The sequence below is a fragment of the Nomia melanderi genome, chromosome 12, assembly GCF_051020985.1.
Source record: "Nomia melanderi isolate GNS246 chromosome 12, iyNomMela1, whole genome shotgun sequence".
Classification (NCBI taxonomy): Eukaryota; Metazoa; Arthropoda; class Insecta; order Hymenoptera; family Halictidae; genus Nomia; species Nomia melanderi.
In genome coordinates, this window is record NC_135010.1 from 6,175,082 (window position 1) to 6,192,890 (window position 17,809).

At 32.8% G+C, this 17,809-nt stretch overlaps 1 protein-coding gene across 5 annotated transcripts in view; it reads left to right on the forward strand.

Moving 5' to 3' along the window:
* Positions 1–17,809, forward strand: part of moody (G-protein coupled receptor moody) — a 34,710-nt gene that overhangs the window by 6,964 nt on the left and 9,937 nt on the right. The window contains exons 1-2 of one of the 5 annotated variants that reach the window (XM_031975066.2): positions 3,774–4,079; positions 4,571–4,935. The exons of 1 other annotated variant lie outside the window; for it this stretch is intronic. The gene's annotated coding sequence lies outside the window, so the exon portion shown is untranslated. Of the gene's footprint in view, positions 1–3,772; positions 4,936–17,809 lie in introns of those variants that run through there. 3 more of the 5 variants (XM_031975067.2, XR_004234881.2, XM_031975070.2) reach the window with 3 other exon arrangements.

The window sequence follows — 17,809 nt, forward strand, 5'->3', positions numbered from 1 at the left end:
CCGATTGGCGGAACGTGATTAATTAAAAACCAAGGGGAGAGCAGTTAAACCGTACAACTTGCTGGGGGTGGATCCGCAAAATCTACACGGTGGCGTTTAATTGGTAACTGTTACGATGAGCTTTTGTTAACCCCTTGCCCTACGATTTCTTCTCGATTACGCTCAACAGAGATACCTTATTCTTTATAATTCATTAGAAAAAGAGAACAATTTTACATTTATTCTATGTCTACGTTTACTCAGAAGCATTGAAATTAATAATAGGAAAATAATAGTCAATTCGGAGTTGGAAGAATTAAGTGATATATTTGTTAAGTTCTATTTGAAATCTTTACCACGAGTTTGACGCGATATTGTAGAGCAAGGGGTTAATGAATAACAGAATGAATTAAGAGTGGCTAAATAATCAAATCTGTTTTAATTGAATTGCAATCTGTAGTGGTGAATGAGTTGTTGATCGAAGAATTTATTCGTTGTTTCTGGTTAGCTTTGCTGGTTTTAGAATGGGTTCAGTATTGTTTGCATTTGTTATTTGAATGAATATTTATTCAGTTTTTAATCGTGTTCGAGTATTTCTATTGAAAATGTTATGTAGTTTACCAAAAAATATAAGATATATAAATAGTCATTATATTAGTTGATAAATCACTAGATTGTTTTCTTTATGTTTTAAATTAACATTTGTTATACGGTGTTATTCACAATTTATAGCAATTAAAGATTTAATACTTTTAAAGAAATTAAATTCTCATGTTTTACCTAGTCCTAATCTATTTATTAATATCTTGTCAATTTTTACTAAAAACACTAAGAAATAAAATAAAACATTGCATATAGAAATATTTGAGGAAAATTAATGATAAAGGTATGATTAATCGTTAGATAAAATAATTGTGAATTTTCCCTTAAGTGACGTTTGTATCATTCGAAAGCCGTTTTCGTAGAAGCTGAAATCGGTGATCATTCGTAACACGATCGGTTAGTGCTCTATCATCGCAGAAGTGTTGTCAGTCGCCGCCTGTTGCGCTGATATATATTGCCCTAGATTAAGCCTAGTGTTACACCCCCATCTCTAATAAAAAGTAAATGTTCGACGATTTATCGTCAAGGGGCCGTTTACCCGGTCCCCTTTCTATAAAAACTTCGACCTGAATCGGTTAAACTATACAGTATAATCGTTACGTCGACAAAAACGAATTCCGAATATCATTTAACACCGTGTTGACCGATGAATTTGTTTACAAAAAAACATCTTCAACACTAAAACTACCAAATAAATCAAAATGACCCATTTCTGATTTCTTTTTCTTGCAATTATTAAATAGTTAACAGATGTTTATCTGAGAAATTGTTAAAGATATCGGTGTAACAATGCGTACACTGAATTGTAAATCAAAAAAGTCTCAATAGGTGCATTCTTAGAGTTCCTATAGAGGAATTTAAAAAAGTCAATTTAACTGCCCGGTAGTTTTAGTGTTAATCTTCAACGTGCATACTTTATTCACGTATAATGTGCTGACATGATTTAAATGATCTAAACTAACGAATACAAACTAAAATGCTCTTATAAAGATCTATATTGCTTTCAGTCATAAATTAATGTAAGTGCAAATACAACGAAACTCATAAACAACTTGAACCAATAAACACGAGTATACTCGTGACACATCAGCAAAATGTTAATATCCACATAGCTAACTTTTATTTTTCAAACATATTATGTAGTTGTGTCATTCATGCAATATTTCAAAATTTCCTTGTCAAAACTATGTTCTTTAAACTTATTAATACGATTTCTTATGAACGAATCGAACAATTAGCTTCAGATTATTCTTCGGAACTGTAAACATATCAATAATATTTCCATGCATATTACAACAGATAAATAAAAACGTTTTATTTAACACGAAAGTTCCTTCTCTTTCGATTTCAAAGAATAAATGATAACTAGTTTCAACAGAGACACGTTTATTTATTAAATGATATTTTGATCATTTTATTTCTAGTTATTACTAGAAATGCTACCTACACGACTGGAAGTTAGTTTCAATTCAGCTGACAATAGAAATAGACGCTAATAAATCTAATTTATTCGTGAGTAGCTAAAATCTTACGTCTGCTAACTTATGGTTATTATATTAAGAAATCAATGACGGTTCAAAATATATTAATGGACTCCTGGAAGTGATTAATCTCGTGCTTTGATCTTCCTCAGATTAATATAGCCTTCGTTCGTGATGCCCGGATGCGGGTTTCACGGAAACTTGTGTATTCATCGAAACATAAAACTGTCCTTTTACCTGAAACTCGAATGAATCATTCGATAATAGAAAAAATTGTGTTGTCCAGGAAAAAACTCTTCAATTCGGATTACTCACGCGACCCCTTGAAAATTTACGAATCCGATACTCAGCAATTGTGAATTCCGAAACAGCACAAGTCAACCAGTCAACATTTCGAGAAAATCAATCTTTCTTTTTATTTTCGTTTATTCGTTCATTATCTGTTTTATTGATCCTTGCTGCAGGCATTGGCTACACGTACACCTTCGTTACGTGTGCATTTTTAATATTATTAACACAAATTTATAAACGTTATTTGTCAATTGTATACGTTGATTTTCATTGATGCAATTACATGAATATGTATCTTGATTGTCTATTTTTGAACCGCTAATTTCCGAGATCTAAATAAAGGAACATCAATTCTTCTAGGAACGATATAATAAACTATACAATAAATGTCTAAATCTAATGTTAAACGGGTCCGAATAAGCTAAAAACAGTTAAGTCAATAACTTGTATAAGTAACGTTAACACTAGGTTGATAGAATTTGATAATTTAATGTATATTGAATATTATGAACATTATTTGATAAATATTTACGTCCAGTTGGATTGATATAATTATACAAATGTTTATTCTAATTGTCCATTGTTAATTCTGTAATTTTCAACGTCTAAATCAGCAAACATCAATTTTTCTAGGACTCAATGGAGTCGCAATGGATAAAGATTAAAGTCCAATTATATAATTATTATGTCAAATACTTGTCACCTTAAAAAACTCATGAAAACTGAGAAATATAAGAAACATCAATTTTTCAAGCGGAGTTTCGAACAGATATACTTGTCTATTTTATATCATTATTTCCGGTTGTCAATGAATTAAATAACATTTGCACAAATTGTTAACCCCTTAACCTATAATCGGCTCGTGGCGAGAATTTTAAACTAAATTTGATAAACCTAAGTATTATTTACTTTGTTCAAACATAAATTAAACATTACTTTTCTATTATCAATCGTTAACATTTTGAATAAACGTAGACATAGAATAACCATCAAAATTTGTTCTTCCCCAAATAAATAATTACCAATAAAGTACTTGTATCAATCATAATTGAAAAATAAATCATAGAGCAAGGGGTTAACTAAGAGGGGTTAATTTTCAAGATCTAAATGAATGGACATCAATTTTTCTACGAAAAATAGAGAAAACTCTACAATAAATGTCCTAGTGTCAAACAGTAGGCTTCTGCTGTTTCAGAATTGATGACTTGAATTCCCAAAGAGAAATTCCCAGTAATCCTCGTTAGCTGTCACCGCGCGACGACCGACGAAAAATACTTATAATTTTTTGCTGCGACATCTTTTCGTCAGTGTCCGGGCTTCCCGATTGCCTCGAAAACTGACGCAGGCCTACACTCACTTACCCACTAACGTTCCTCGTCATTCTGTTAAGTCCGTCCCCCCACGCTGCGGTCTACTGGGCCCGTATCTATCGCGGCAACCAGTCCATTCGCGGTGACGGTGACGAACAGATCGTTACTTGCCGCTCCGTACCACGTTTTCATCCAACCGTCGACGATCGATTTCCATCTGTGGATCCCCGTCCTGCGACGGAGTATCACCGGAAACTGCCACTCGCATTCGTACCATCGAACCAATACGTTTTCTCAATTATAATCTATATCATTGCACCATTCTCCATTGTGCCTTCAACGAAAAGCAAAAGAAAAAATTAAAGGACTGGGACCAAAAAGGGAAAAACTTGTATGCAAGTGTACAACAGCTTTGGTTAGTCTCGAAGTCTGCAATGAATAATTTGGAAACAATTATCATTTACTCTGTCAATGTTCACTGTGCCTTTAAATGAAAATAGTAGAATCATAGACACCACGAAGGAAACTCTTATGTTGAACAAGTAGAAAAAGAAGTTTGTTTTTGTTTTATCGTATAGTCTTGAGTAATTTGTAAGCAATTAGTAACTACGATTATTATATTATTATTCAGTCTGAATTTGAAGAAAACACTTATCTAGTGGTACAATTAGAAAAAGAAGTTTGCTTTTGTTTTAAAGTCTATGATATAATCTCTAGTAATTTGGAAGCAATTAGTAGTACCATTAATATATCGTTATCAATTCTCAATTTGAAGATAAGACTTCTTTAATGGTACAATTAGAAAGAGAGGTTTGTGTTTGTTTGTAAGTTTATCATATAATCTTCAGTAATTTGTGAGGACTTCATATTAAGATTAACATGTCATTGTTCATTTCAAATTTGAAGTAAAGTATGGAGGAATAAGTGGCACGAGTGTGCAAAGACTTGGTTTAGCTACGACGCGGCCTACCGCGAAGTCTTAGATAATCTGAATTATCTTGTGTGCGCTATGATAACGTGAACAGAAAAACAGTATTCGGCTATTAAACGGAGAGGGACATCGTGTGAATTTTATGATACCGGAGTGTGATAGTTCCGTTTCACGGTGAATTTTGTATTTGTGAAGCAAGAATAGAACCGCGCGATCCAGGGGGCGGGTTTCGGTTTTGGCGCGTCGCGGCCGTTAGTTAAAGAGGAAACCGGATGTATCGACGGCGTCGCGGATGGCCACCGACCGCAATGACGGATGATTCGTGAAAGGAATTAACGCGGTGAGTCAGACTTGGTATTCGAATGTTTGTTTCCTCGTGTTTTTTCATCCTGCGGTTTCTGTAATATTTCATTCATCGTGGACATACCACAGATTTTACGCATTTGTGTGTAGTCACTAAAGAATGATAAGATATACGAGTGGTTATAAGAAACGACGAATGATTAATCGATAATAAGTTCATTGAAAATGGTAGTTTTCATGTGAATTTTTAATTCTATTAATAAATCTTTATTTGTTGTTATGCTTTGATATTACCAAAGAATACTTTAGGGAAAATAGAAAGAAGTATAAATAATCATGTGTAATATTGGATTTTATGATATGTAACAATTGAAAGAATTCGGGAATCGTTTCGAAAAATTGAGAAAATTAAATCTGATTGGAAAATCACGAAAGAAGAAATTCAGTGACCGAGTTAATTATTAAATACTATTCTATACTTTCTTCTTCTTAAATATTAATTATTGCATTCAATAATCAAGTTCAATTTGAGGTAGGACTGAATACTAATATTCTGGCATTTCCTCTAGCTAAATGTTGTTTATTCAATTCAATAGTCAACTTCAATTTAAAATAAGATTCCATTACCTTATTCGGTATTAGAAAGAAAATATTATAAATCAACGGTCTAACTTAATTTTAAAAAGAATTTAAAAAATATATGTTATAAATATTCTTCCGAACGCGTCATCAAAACGTTTCACTGATACAAACTAAGGATACTCGTTACTCGAACTTGAACGAAGGAAATCGACCCTGCACGCGCATCGTTCCGAGGACCAATGCCAAGATCGCAGCAAAAAACGCGCGTATGCGTCCGATGCGACGACGAATGTGTCGTTGAGGAAAAACGTTTACGACAAAACGCAACACGGACGACACTCATATTGCATTTTTTGTCTCGCCACTCTTTCATTCGTTCGTTACATCTGTCACACTCTCGTACTTACGCACGTTGGTGCAAAAGTTTCGGGGAAGAATAAGAAAAGTCACACATAAGTTTTAAACTAACGATTTTATTGTTTTCTAAAATATTCTCCTTTAATATTACCCCTTAACTAATTAGCTTTGTACGACGACTATACTTGTGCAAGAATGGCAACCTTTTGAATTATGACGAGCATATTCGTCACAGAGAAATTGTAATTGTTTGAGTTATAATGAGTACATTCGTTACGAAGAAATGGCAACTTTTTGAATTATGACGAGTATACTCGTCACGCGTACGAAGTAGTCATTATGTACTATTAAAATAAAAATTTACGTGGAAACTAATATATATTCATAAATTTCGAGAATTTTTAGATATTTAGAAACAAAGCTGTATTAAAGTGGACAAAAAAAGAACTGCGTGAAATTACTATAAAAATACTGTGCATACAATATTTAAAAAAAGGCAACACAGCTAACTATTAGTTAACTATCGACAATTTTCCATTAATACATTTTCCACTAAATTTTGGCAGCATTTTTAAACTTAAAAATGCGAAGCTTCACGAAAATAAGAAACAACGGAATGACAACAGATTCTCGAAACTTTTGCAACAACCATTCCTGCTAATAATTTCGCGTACAAACGCGGGCGAGAGTAACACGTGGTCTCATGCCTGGGATTTCAGGTCTGTAGATCGTAAACGCATGGTGATCTGGTACTTGCAACCGATTAATCCCTTACACTTGAGAACGGACTGTCAGTAATTAAGACTGTAAAGTTTGATATTTAATATTAAACTTCGTACAAAGCATCAATATGGGAAATATTGAAATAAAATAGCTTCGTTCTTCAATTTACGTGTGATTTCTCTTCGAGATAGTTTCCAAAAATATCGTCTTTATCTCATTAGAAAATGTTAAATGCTTCTAGTGAAAAACTTTCGAGTGCAAAGAATGAACCTATTAACTGGTTGATATTTAATTACAAAATATACAGAATGTTAATAGAAGTCTGGAATGTGTTTCCCTATGTATACCACACGTGTCAAAATAGTGGATAATGTAAATTCAAATACGCAGATTGCAAGATTGTTAATGTAACAAACTTTCACGTAACGTTTCGTTTGTCATTTTGCTTCATTAGAGAAACTGTTTTCATTCGTATCGGATTCGTTGGAATTTATTCGTCAACTGTTCATTTCCATAAGTCCGATTTACTCGTGAGACTCCGCTGACGTATATTTATAGCGAACGGGCAAACAAACGTTCGCTTGCATTAATTTTGGATTAATGTGCCGAGCTATTTTGCGTTCATGATGCAGTGAAATTCGAAATGCTTATGTATTTGTAATGTACATAATTAACTGAAATGTTGTGTGTTAGAGGTTTGATAAGGTTCGATGAACCCTTTGTTTTATTCGAAATTCGATATGGCAGTTTACGTTTAATAATAAGAAGTACAAGGTAGTTTTCAATATTGCTTCAGTTTCTCTTCTTAATATGTTTAATAATTAATAATATTAGTATTTTTTTTAAATATATTGATATTTTTCAATACTACTGTAGTATTTCTTCTTAATATGATTAATAACTAATAATATTAATATTTTTTTTAATATTAATATTTTCCAATATTACTTTAGCTTTTTTTACTTCGCTTTAGTAATATCACGTTTGTAAAATATTAAAATTTATCGAGATAAGGGTTATATCACCATAGATCCAAGATGTAATTTTTCCAAAGAATCGAAGTTTTGTATAAATTTCTTAGAATAGATGAAAACTAATTACTGTGAAGAAAAGGTTATTTGACAATGATATAAATTAATCTAGTTATAAATAGTAATAGATATTTGTGGGTGCATTATAATAGGTAGGTGAAATGATAACTGTTTTCTATAGTTGAAGAATATTTTGAATTAGAGAACATATCATTTACGAAGTTCTGTTTTGCATCTAGAGAAGTCTAAACTTCACACAAATTTTCTATGGGTTCCCTACTTACTAACAAGAAGTACTTAATTAAAAGCAATCTAGAATTCTCGGAAACCAGCGTGAATCTCCAACTGCAACAAGCGTTTGTTCTATTTTCGAACCCATGTCTCATTAAACTGATACATTAACCCTTCACCGTCTTGCGTCATCGTTCATTAGAAAGTAAAATGCATTATTTGCAAATGGAATAGTTAAATTTTGAACGAATAAAGATTTTCTTAATAAATATACTATTGATTATCATTATTCTGTGAATATTTATGACTTCGTCAAGTTATTCTTGTCATTTTAATTTTTAACAATATTAACGTACAATTTGTAGCATTATGGAAAATTTAGTTAAATAATGAGTCATTACATTTGAATAAAAAGTAATAACTCTTTTATTCTATTTTCAACATACAAAATATTGTATTCCATTTTCACCTTTTAATTCTATTCTCAACTTAATAAAACATTTCTTCTTAATTTTAAAAAAGATTTTCTTCATTCTTTCGTCACCAACTTACAAACAAACCAATAATCCAGAGTATCTCAGTAACCTCATTTTCTTAACGAAACACCGATACTGTTTTAACCTCCTACAAGCCGAATTTCTTTTTACTATAAAAAAATCTATGTAGTATAAAATCAACAAATACCAATCTGTAAATACAAATTAATGATGCATTCAATACTTTTAATAACTGTATTAAAATAAATACACCCTTAATTCTAAAATTACAATGATATTACGTCTGATCGTATTAATTAATACGAAACTTAATGCTTAACTTAATTAACTACTTAATTTTATTCGCCACTTTGCTATGCAAGACGAGATAAATCAGCAAGTTGCCAATATATTAACTCTCTGCACTCGGAAGTTTCTCATTAGAAATGTTTAACATTCTTTGACGAGGCGAAGACGATATTCGTTGAAACTGACTCGAAGGGAAATCACGAGTACATTGAGGAACAAAGCTATTTTATACCAATATTTCACATATCAAGGCATTATACAAAGTCGAACATTAAATATCAGATTTTATAGTTTCACCGAATTAAATCAAATGGTGACACAGTCGCCTTCCTTCGTTTTCAAGGGTTAATATGTAACTTCAAAGTCACACGGGTTTAAAGAGTTAAATTTACATTTCCGCTCTGCCGCTCTACAAAAATGGTACCCAGTATCAAACATCAACAGTAAATATTGTTTTAAATATATTGGTATGTTTCAATATTACTTTAGTATCTCTTCTTAATATGATTAATAACTAACGGTATTAATATCTTTTTCAATATATTAATATTTTTCAATATTACTTTACCTTTTTTTACTACGCTTTAGTAATAATAAGGGTTAGATCACCATAGATCCAAGATGTAATTTCTCCAAAGAATCGAAATTTTATATAAATTTCTATATTACACAAAAGTATTTCTAAACATTCGATCTCCCAGGAAATCAGAAACGCGAAAAATAAATAAAAATTCAAATTCAAATTAAACCTCTAAAAGAAAGTAGACACAATCGACTGGAACGAAAGTTCATTTCAATACCGTCCAGTCTCTGACCTACACCGCGCCGTGACGCGCAGGTATGCAAGGACACTGCACGGGCCATTAATTTCGGAAATGAACTCCCAGCGTCCACGTTTCGAACTTGACCTTTCCTTCGGGTTTACGACACGGCAATTTCTGTGCCGGAGCTGCGAAAGGAGGAGAGTCAGAAGTAAGTCTCTCCTATTCTTGCCAGGAACTTCACAAATGTTCGCGACCATAAATACTTCGGGCCGACGTGACCGTGCCAAAGGCAACAAGGCGTGCAACTCGGTTGATCTGTAGAACAATGACCGTATTACCCGCGTCATAAATCTGGCAGACGAAAATTGACACGGACGTCGTGCAACGAAATAAATTATCGGACGCAGCGGCTGAAGTTCTGAAGCTGGCGCTGCGAATATTGGGAGAAATTGGAAAGCGCCTTGGAAATATGCTGTCCGGTAGGAGCACGTGGGTGTCCGCAATCGCAAGTGGTTAACACGTTGAATACCACACGATTTCATAGAGCAAAATACACAAAATGAAAAAATATAATATTAAATCGTTTGATTGAATTGCATTGTTATTATTGCATGTTCTTCTAGCTAAATGTCAAAAAATTAAGTAGCATTATTTGTAATATAGAAATGTTTCCAAATCATCGTCGTTTAATTGACTGAACTATAGTAATTCAATTTGGTTGGGGGTCACCGGTGGCCCCCATGGCAGTCAACGTGTTAAGCATTCGAAGGAAACTGGGAAATGTGGAGTTCAGATTGCGAACAAAATATTGGTGGATTACGGGATATAGTAATAGCGTAATACGATACAGTATAATATAATTTATATAATGATACTTATAATAATAATAAGAACAACAAAGAGAATAAAACGACAATAGAGAGTAGCTTGAAACTTAGCCTTACCCTTTGCAGAGGGAATGAATCATCCATACGAAAGATGAGGCGAAAAGTAAAATAATAATAGTGCTAACAACAACAACAGTAGTATAATATCATAATACAAATAAAGAATAATATTTGCATTAACAACAGTATGATCTATTTCTATCTAATAGCTACGTGTTCATCAATATTGTTTCGTCTATAAATCCATTAACCCTTTGCCTTGCAACGTGCGAGACTCGTGGCGAAGATTTTAAACAGAATTCGACAAACATAAATATTACATGATTCTTGTGAATTCAAATGAAATATTATTTTCCCATTATCAATTATTATATTTCACAGTAAAAATATACACAGAGTATGCATAGAATTTGTCTCTGTTCTCAATTGATTATTAATGATAAAGTTGTTGTATCGGTCACAGTTGAGAAATAAATTACAGGGCAAGGGGTTAACATTCAAAAAGCTTCGCTTTTGTTTCAATTCGACGGATACTGAACGTTTTCGTTCTATAGTTGCCGAACATTTTTAAGTACAAATGGTAAGTGTTAATGATCGTCCGATAATTCTCGCGGAATCACGTGAACGGGTGCAAGCCGATATCGGCCGGGAAACGTTGTTTACCGGGTCCCGTTCGCGTGGGTGTGCTTTCCCCTGGACCGCGCGCGCGGACGCACGTGTGCGCCGGGTCCACGTGTTGCCGGACGAAATACGACCGACTGTAAATTTCAGCGCGCATTCTTTATCGGCGCTTTAACGGCATTAAACGCTAAGAATACAATTCGCATCGCAGTGGCCATTACAACGTTTATAGTCGACGGTGTGCTCACTGGATACAGTCATCTCGCGTACAATTGGCAGATGACTCGGTCTCTAGCGAGACGATAGGCACAAGAGCAAGAGGTGTTTTCCAAATTCAGTTTCATAGTTTTGATTGGTTACGTGTATGTAGGTTGCTGCAGAAGTTTCGGGAGTCAGCTGCTGTTCAGTTGTTTTTGGTTTTTATGAAGTATATTGTTAGTATTGTTTCTTTGTTATTGTTGGTTGTTTTTTATTTTTGTGAAGTATATTGTTAGTATTGTTTATTTGCTATTGTTAGTTGGTTTTTATTTTTGTGAAGTATATTGTTAGTAATGTTTATTTGCTATTGTTAGTTGGTTTTTATTTTTATGAAGTATATTGTTAGCATTGTTTATTTGTCATTACTTGTTTGAAGTATATTTTGAAGATTAGTAAGTGCTTATGGAAAATGTATGTCGATTGAGAATATATTGGAAGACGAGGAAACTATTAGTTCAAAGGTATTTGTGACTTTTCTCATTCTTGACATTTTCGTAGCAACCCACGTAACTGTATTCTTGAATAGTTAATTAGCGATTGAGGATATCGGGAATTAGGAAATAAAAACAAAGAAAATTGGGCGAGAGGGAATGGAAATTGATCGATAAACCGAATTCCTCGGTCTAGCTATGACATGATATCCTAGCAGTACAGTTGGGAGATGACTTGATGTCTAGCAAAACGGCACAGAAGTAACCGGTGATTTTCTAATTTACAGTTTTGTAGCTTTGATTGCTTATGTAAAACTGTATTTATGAACAGTTAATTAGTGATCGAGAATATCAGGAATTTCGAAGTAAAACCAAAGAAATTCGGATAAGAAATAATGAAAACTAATCGATCATTCGAAGATCTCAGCCTAGCCATCAGATAATTTCCTAGCAGTACAGTTGGGAAAGGACTTGACGTCTAGCAGAATGTCACAGGTGCTTTTTTAATGTACAGTTTAATAGTTTCAATTGATTACGTGTAACTGTATCTGGGAATAGTTAATTAGTGATTAAGAATATCAAAAATTTAAAAGTAAGACCAAAGAAAATTGGTTAAGAAATAATAAAAATTGGTCGATCAGTCGAATTCCTCAGCTATCAGATGGTCTCCTAGCAGTACAGTTGGAAAATGACTAGATGCCTAGCGGAATGGCACAGGTTCTTCTTTAATGCACAGTTTAATAGTTTCAATTGGTTCTGCGTAACTGTATTTAGAAATAGTTAATTAGTGATCGAGAATATCGGAAATTAGAAATTAACACCAAAGAAAATTGACTGAAAAAAATGGAAACTGATCGATCAGCTGAATTCCTCAGCCTAGCCATCAGATGATCTCCTAGCAGTACGCCGCTCCTTGACTTTGAACCTGTTTACCGAACGTGTTCACGGTATCGTTCCCCGTAGGGTATCAGTCCCTTCTGTTTAAATATTTTTTCTGAAAAGCAAATATTTCCTTTTCAGACGGCTGAACTTTGTCGTCCTCCCCCGAACGCCGCGCTCATCGTTTTTCTTCGGCCGTTGAACCTGGTTCACGCCGGTGCTCGTGATCCTTTGTGCTTCGAGTTTCCCGGCGAACACGGGAAACTGTAAACAATCGGCAGCGATATGTTGTGAAATTTGTATTAGCTGCGTCAGCAGGTGGTTTCTTTAGGATTCCTTTTCTGGAAAATTTTATGTTACTTTGAGAAGTGGCAGAACTTCAATGCTTACTATATATTTGCCTGCGACGTCTTACTCCATTTTGATTTTCTTTGCTTTTGCTTTATTCGTTCTTTGTTATTGGTACTTTTTCTTGATGGATTTAATGAGGATCACATTATTAATACTTTGTTCTCTAGATTGCAATTAGCGTTTTTGGGCTTTGATTCGATTACTGAATTTATTGGATCGTAACACCTTTCTTACGAAATTATGTTTCTTAAAGACTAATTAATACAATTTCATTATTTCATTAAGTATCAGTGTACTTCATTTATTAGAATAATAAATTAATACAAACAAAGAAGTCATTCAGTGTTTCATACAGAAGCTTTAAATTTACTTTTTCATTATCCCTATTTATATTATCTGCCAAATTCAAACCTCTCTTGATTTGTTATATTCCCTAAATGATTGTCAGACATCATCTCGCACATTAGCAGTGTGCATCTCTAAACAACACAAACTATAAAAGTGTCCAGTTTCAAAAAAGAAAATTTCAGAAAAAAATCACATATTACGTTCGAACAGAAAACGCTAGGAAGTTTAAAGAGTTCCAAAACAATTACAAAGAACTTTACACACAGGATTAGAATGATAATACTAAAAAACAAATTTATGTATAACATGAATAAAATTCAATAATATTGATAATTTCAGTACCATTATAAAAATGAATAAAATCATAGTTGGTTCACAATTACAGAATATTCTACACACAGATTTAGAGTAACTAAAGAACAAAATCTATAAAATGAGTAAAATTTAGTAATATTGATAATTGTAGTACTATTAAATCAGAGCAAACTCATAGAAATAAACAGAATTCAAGGGAGTTCAATTTACATTTATAGATAAGATATTTAATTAAAAGATTAGGATGCAGTTTATTAATAAAAATTGATATTGCTAATTGAATTGCATTTCTCGCGTTACGTTATCCTTCCGCCTCGGCCGGTAATCCTAGCGAAACGTAGAAGCATCACCGGCGTTTCCATGAATGGAAGTGATCGTCGTCTCGACAAAACACGACGATCAGCCGATTTGCATGAGCGCAGCGCGCGCCGTTGCGCGTGCCGATCGTCCCGCTGCGTGGCTTAGGTACTTTCACCGTGAGTCAACTTGACTCATTCATTGCCATTCGCCGCGTGATTAACTCGGCAATCATTCGGTGATGTCAGGCGGCCGCGAAGGATTCCATGGAACTAACCGTGACGTTTCTTCGAAGCTCTGTCACGCTCCAAGGTGATTTTTTCGGTCACGAATCGGACTCATTTTCTTTTTTCACCTTGGCTGTCGAAGAGACATGCTGGTCCCGTCGCCTGTCCGACGCTGAGATCGGTTTAATTGTTTGGAACGATGACACTCGGCTCTGCAATTTAAATCTGTTTTCGAGAACTTCGTTTTAATTGACAGCTTCGTAATAATTAATTCGATTTATATCCAGAGATGTTTAAGATATAGAATTGAACAGTGATCAGGTGGTTATTCCTTTGTATGGAAAGATTCAATTGAAGATTAGTCTATAAAAGCAAGTTAATTGTAATTATAATATGTATTAAAAGTTAATTCATTTGAATCGTAATACATATTAAAAGACAATTAATTACAATTATTATAAATATAGAATTCATTTATAAAAGTTAAGTAGATAGAATTATAATAAATATTAAGGGTTAATTAATTTGAATTCTAATAAATATGAAAAGATAATTAATTACAATGATCATAAATATAGGGTTCATTTATAAAAGTTAATTAAATAGAATTATAATAAATATGAAGAGTTATAAAAGTTGTCTAATAAAAAAATTTTAAATATAAAAGTTAAGAAATCCTTAGTAACAATTTTTGTAAGGAAAGAGTTTTCGAGTTATTTCAAAGTCACCTTCATTCTTCTTTAAATAGCATAATAAATTATAAAATGAAAGTGAGAGATATAGCTACAGTTTCCTGGAACGTGTAAGAATATTTGAAAATCGTAAACATGATTCAATCGGCAGAGAGTTGAAGAAGAAAAAGACTCGAGAGTGAGGAAGATTGATACAATTAAGCTTACTAATCACAAGTTTGTAACATTTGCGAGAAAATAATGTAAAGAATGAATTTTACATTGTTATTACCTGATATTTCACAATTAAATGAAAGGAGTTACACGTGAGCTAGAACATCTCGTCGCCGAACGAGCTGAAGAAAGGGCTTAATTGACTAATTGGATCACTTACAGCTGTTCGGAATGAATACCAAACAATAGAGGGCCATGATCGCATTTACACCGCCTAAACCGCGAAGGGTGAATTTAATCGTAGCTCTAGTAGCTACGAAATAAATGAACATTGAAAGAGTTCGGTTAGTTGGACGTTCCTTTGTGAATATGTACGATAGAAGCTATTGCATCATCGGAGTTACAAAATGTTAAGTATTTAATGATGAAATAATTAGTTATAAATTATTATGAATTATAATAAATATGAATGCTTTCATTTATCTTAATCGCTGTAGACTGTATTAAGACAGCACAGATGATCGTGACGCAACAATTAATGTAGCACACAATGAAATAAAAGTTTCGATACAATCGAATGAAATTTTTCTTTCATTTTTAATTTAGGTAAGTATTTAATAGAAGGGATCGCTGGTTTATTCTTAGATATATTTGAAACTCTCAAAGAGGAAGTTAATGTACACAGTTTCCTTGACAACAACGTTGTACCACGTGCAGTATAAATTATTTAAGAAAAATTGTAAATCTTAATTGTCCTCGTTAACTACTAAATTAACACATTCGTATCGAGTAATTTTTGTTAAAATTTTCCGATAGGACAGGGTATTTTAATAATATAAAAATGTTTCAATATAAGTGTATTAAAATTGTGAAAAATATTTTTATAATTAACATATAGTATAATATATTATCTAGTATCTTAACGCATTCTAACATATACGTAAGCTGTATCTTAACATGTGTTTTAACAGAGTGTATCTATTGAACTTCAATTAATTTAAACTTCAGTTTGCCTATTGCTAAATCAATTTCTTTAATAATTTCTTGAAGTAATTGAAAAATCAAAAATGAGTAATTTTTACTTGTCTCATAGTTTCACCGTAGGAAACGAAAATTCTCGTTGTTATTTAATTACTTCATTCGCAAGAATCTAGTAAAATCACTTTTTAATTTGGTCTATTTCACTTCGCATAACAAAGTGACGAATAAAATCAAGTAATGAATTAACTTCAACTTTGACACGCTCAGACGTGAAAGTTCCTCATTGTAATTTCAAAATTACAAGGTACATTCGTTGTAATACAATTATTAAAACTATTGAAAACATTGTTAACTTGTATTTGCAGGTTGATATTTGTTCATATCATGCTACATACATTTTTTTTATAATCACAAATAGAAATTCGGCTTATAAGGGTTAAAAAGTGGTACAACAGAAAATCGAAGATCTTCGTAAGAATGTGGTCGGTGGTTCACGAAGACGATAAAAAAACGTGTGAAGAATGTGGAATCGATCTCAGGAAACACGTCCGAAGAGATAAGAGAGGCTGCAGCGTGAAAAGAAGCGATAGAAGAGCGAGAGTGGGACATCGGCCAGCGGTTCCCATGTCTTCCATAGGTTTTGACGAGTTTTTTGTCGCGAGGGAACGCCCGGCCACTGGGTGTCCGTTAATTTCTCTTAATTAAGCTCAATCGAGGTTAATGCACCGCAGCTTGACCCTAGTTTACCAAATCCAGCATAGCACGAAACCAGCCGATAGTTTGTTCATCGATGTCGGCGCTTATTGTTAATAATAATATTGTTGTTACTATTGTAATACACATTTCGCTTAACCCCTTGACCTACAATATCGTATCAGGCTCGCGAAAATTTTAAACTGAATTTCAAGTATCTTCTAAAAGTAAAAGTAATCTTGTTTCAAATGTAAATAGGTAATTCTTTTTTATTTTAACGTCGGTTTTGTGTATTGAAACACAATATATATTTTATATGTATCTTGAGCTACAAGAGGAAACAATGTACGTCATATTTCTAGAATGATTAATAATATTGAAAAGTCTAATAAAATTTATATGGTATTTTATATTAACACGTTGACTGCTGCGATGACAATTATACCTCCTAAGATAACCGACATCCAATAGAAATGTTCAACAACGTAAATGAATAGATAATAATGTAATTTAAGAATTGTAGTACCAAATAATTGATAATGATTTATTTTTATCTTCGCTACAAAAGAAAAAGTTACACATAAAGCGCTGAAGCTTTTCGTGGAAGTCAACTTGTTGATCTTTTTGGAAATGTGATGTATTTTTTTTCGTCTTGTGAATATTGTAATAATGGAAAATATGTTCATGTATTTTATAAATTTTGAGAAAGTCTTTGAGAATTTGAGAATTTTATTAATCTTTTCTACCTTATTAATCTCTTTGAAAACGCGACGTCTATTGTTTCATCTCGTGGTTGTTGTAATAATGAAAAACATGTTACATGTAAATATTGTTCATTAATTTCTGAAATTCATCGCGAGCACAGGAAACTGGAATTGTATTTCTCATTGAAAAAGCTGTTTTCTACACATTCCGGTGGAATCCATCGCGCGTGACGTAGAACGGAAGCTACACTGTTGTTTGAAAACAGTTTCCTGAAACAATTCACAGGACTCACGTAGCTATTCCACTAATTTCTCGAGGATTGACGCAATTGTTCGTTTACAAATTGTTCAGTGATGATTATCTATAACATTGAATAATTTTTAGTAATTTTTCTATAAATTTTCATTAGCCTTACGCTTTTATTTCGTTTGACTAAAAAATTAATGTTCTAACAATCTCTTTTACGTAACATAGAATTTCTTCATTTAAACAAAAAATAATTTTAGAATTATTATTTGCATTGTTGACTGAAATTAATATCGTACAAGATCATGAACAAATTAAAGGTAGAACCTTATATAATAAATATAATTTAATAAT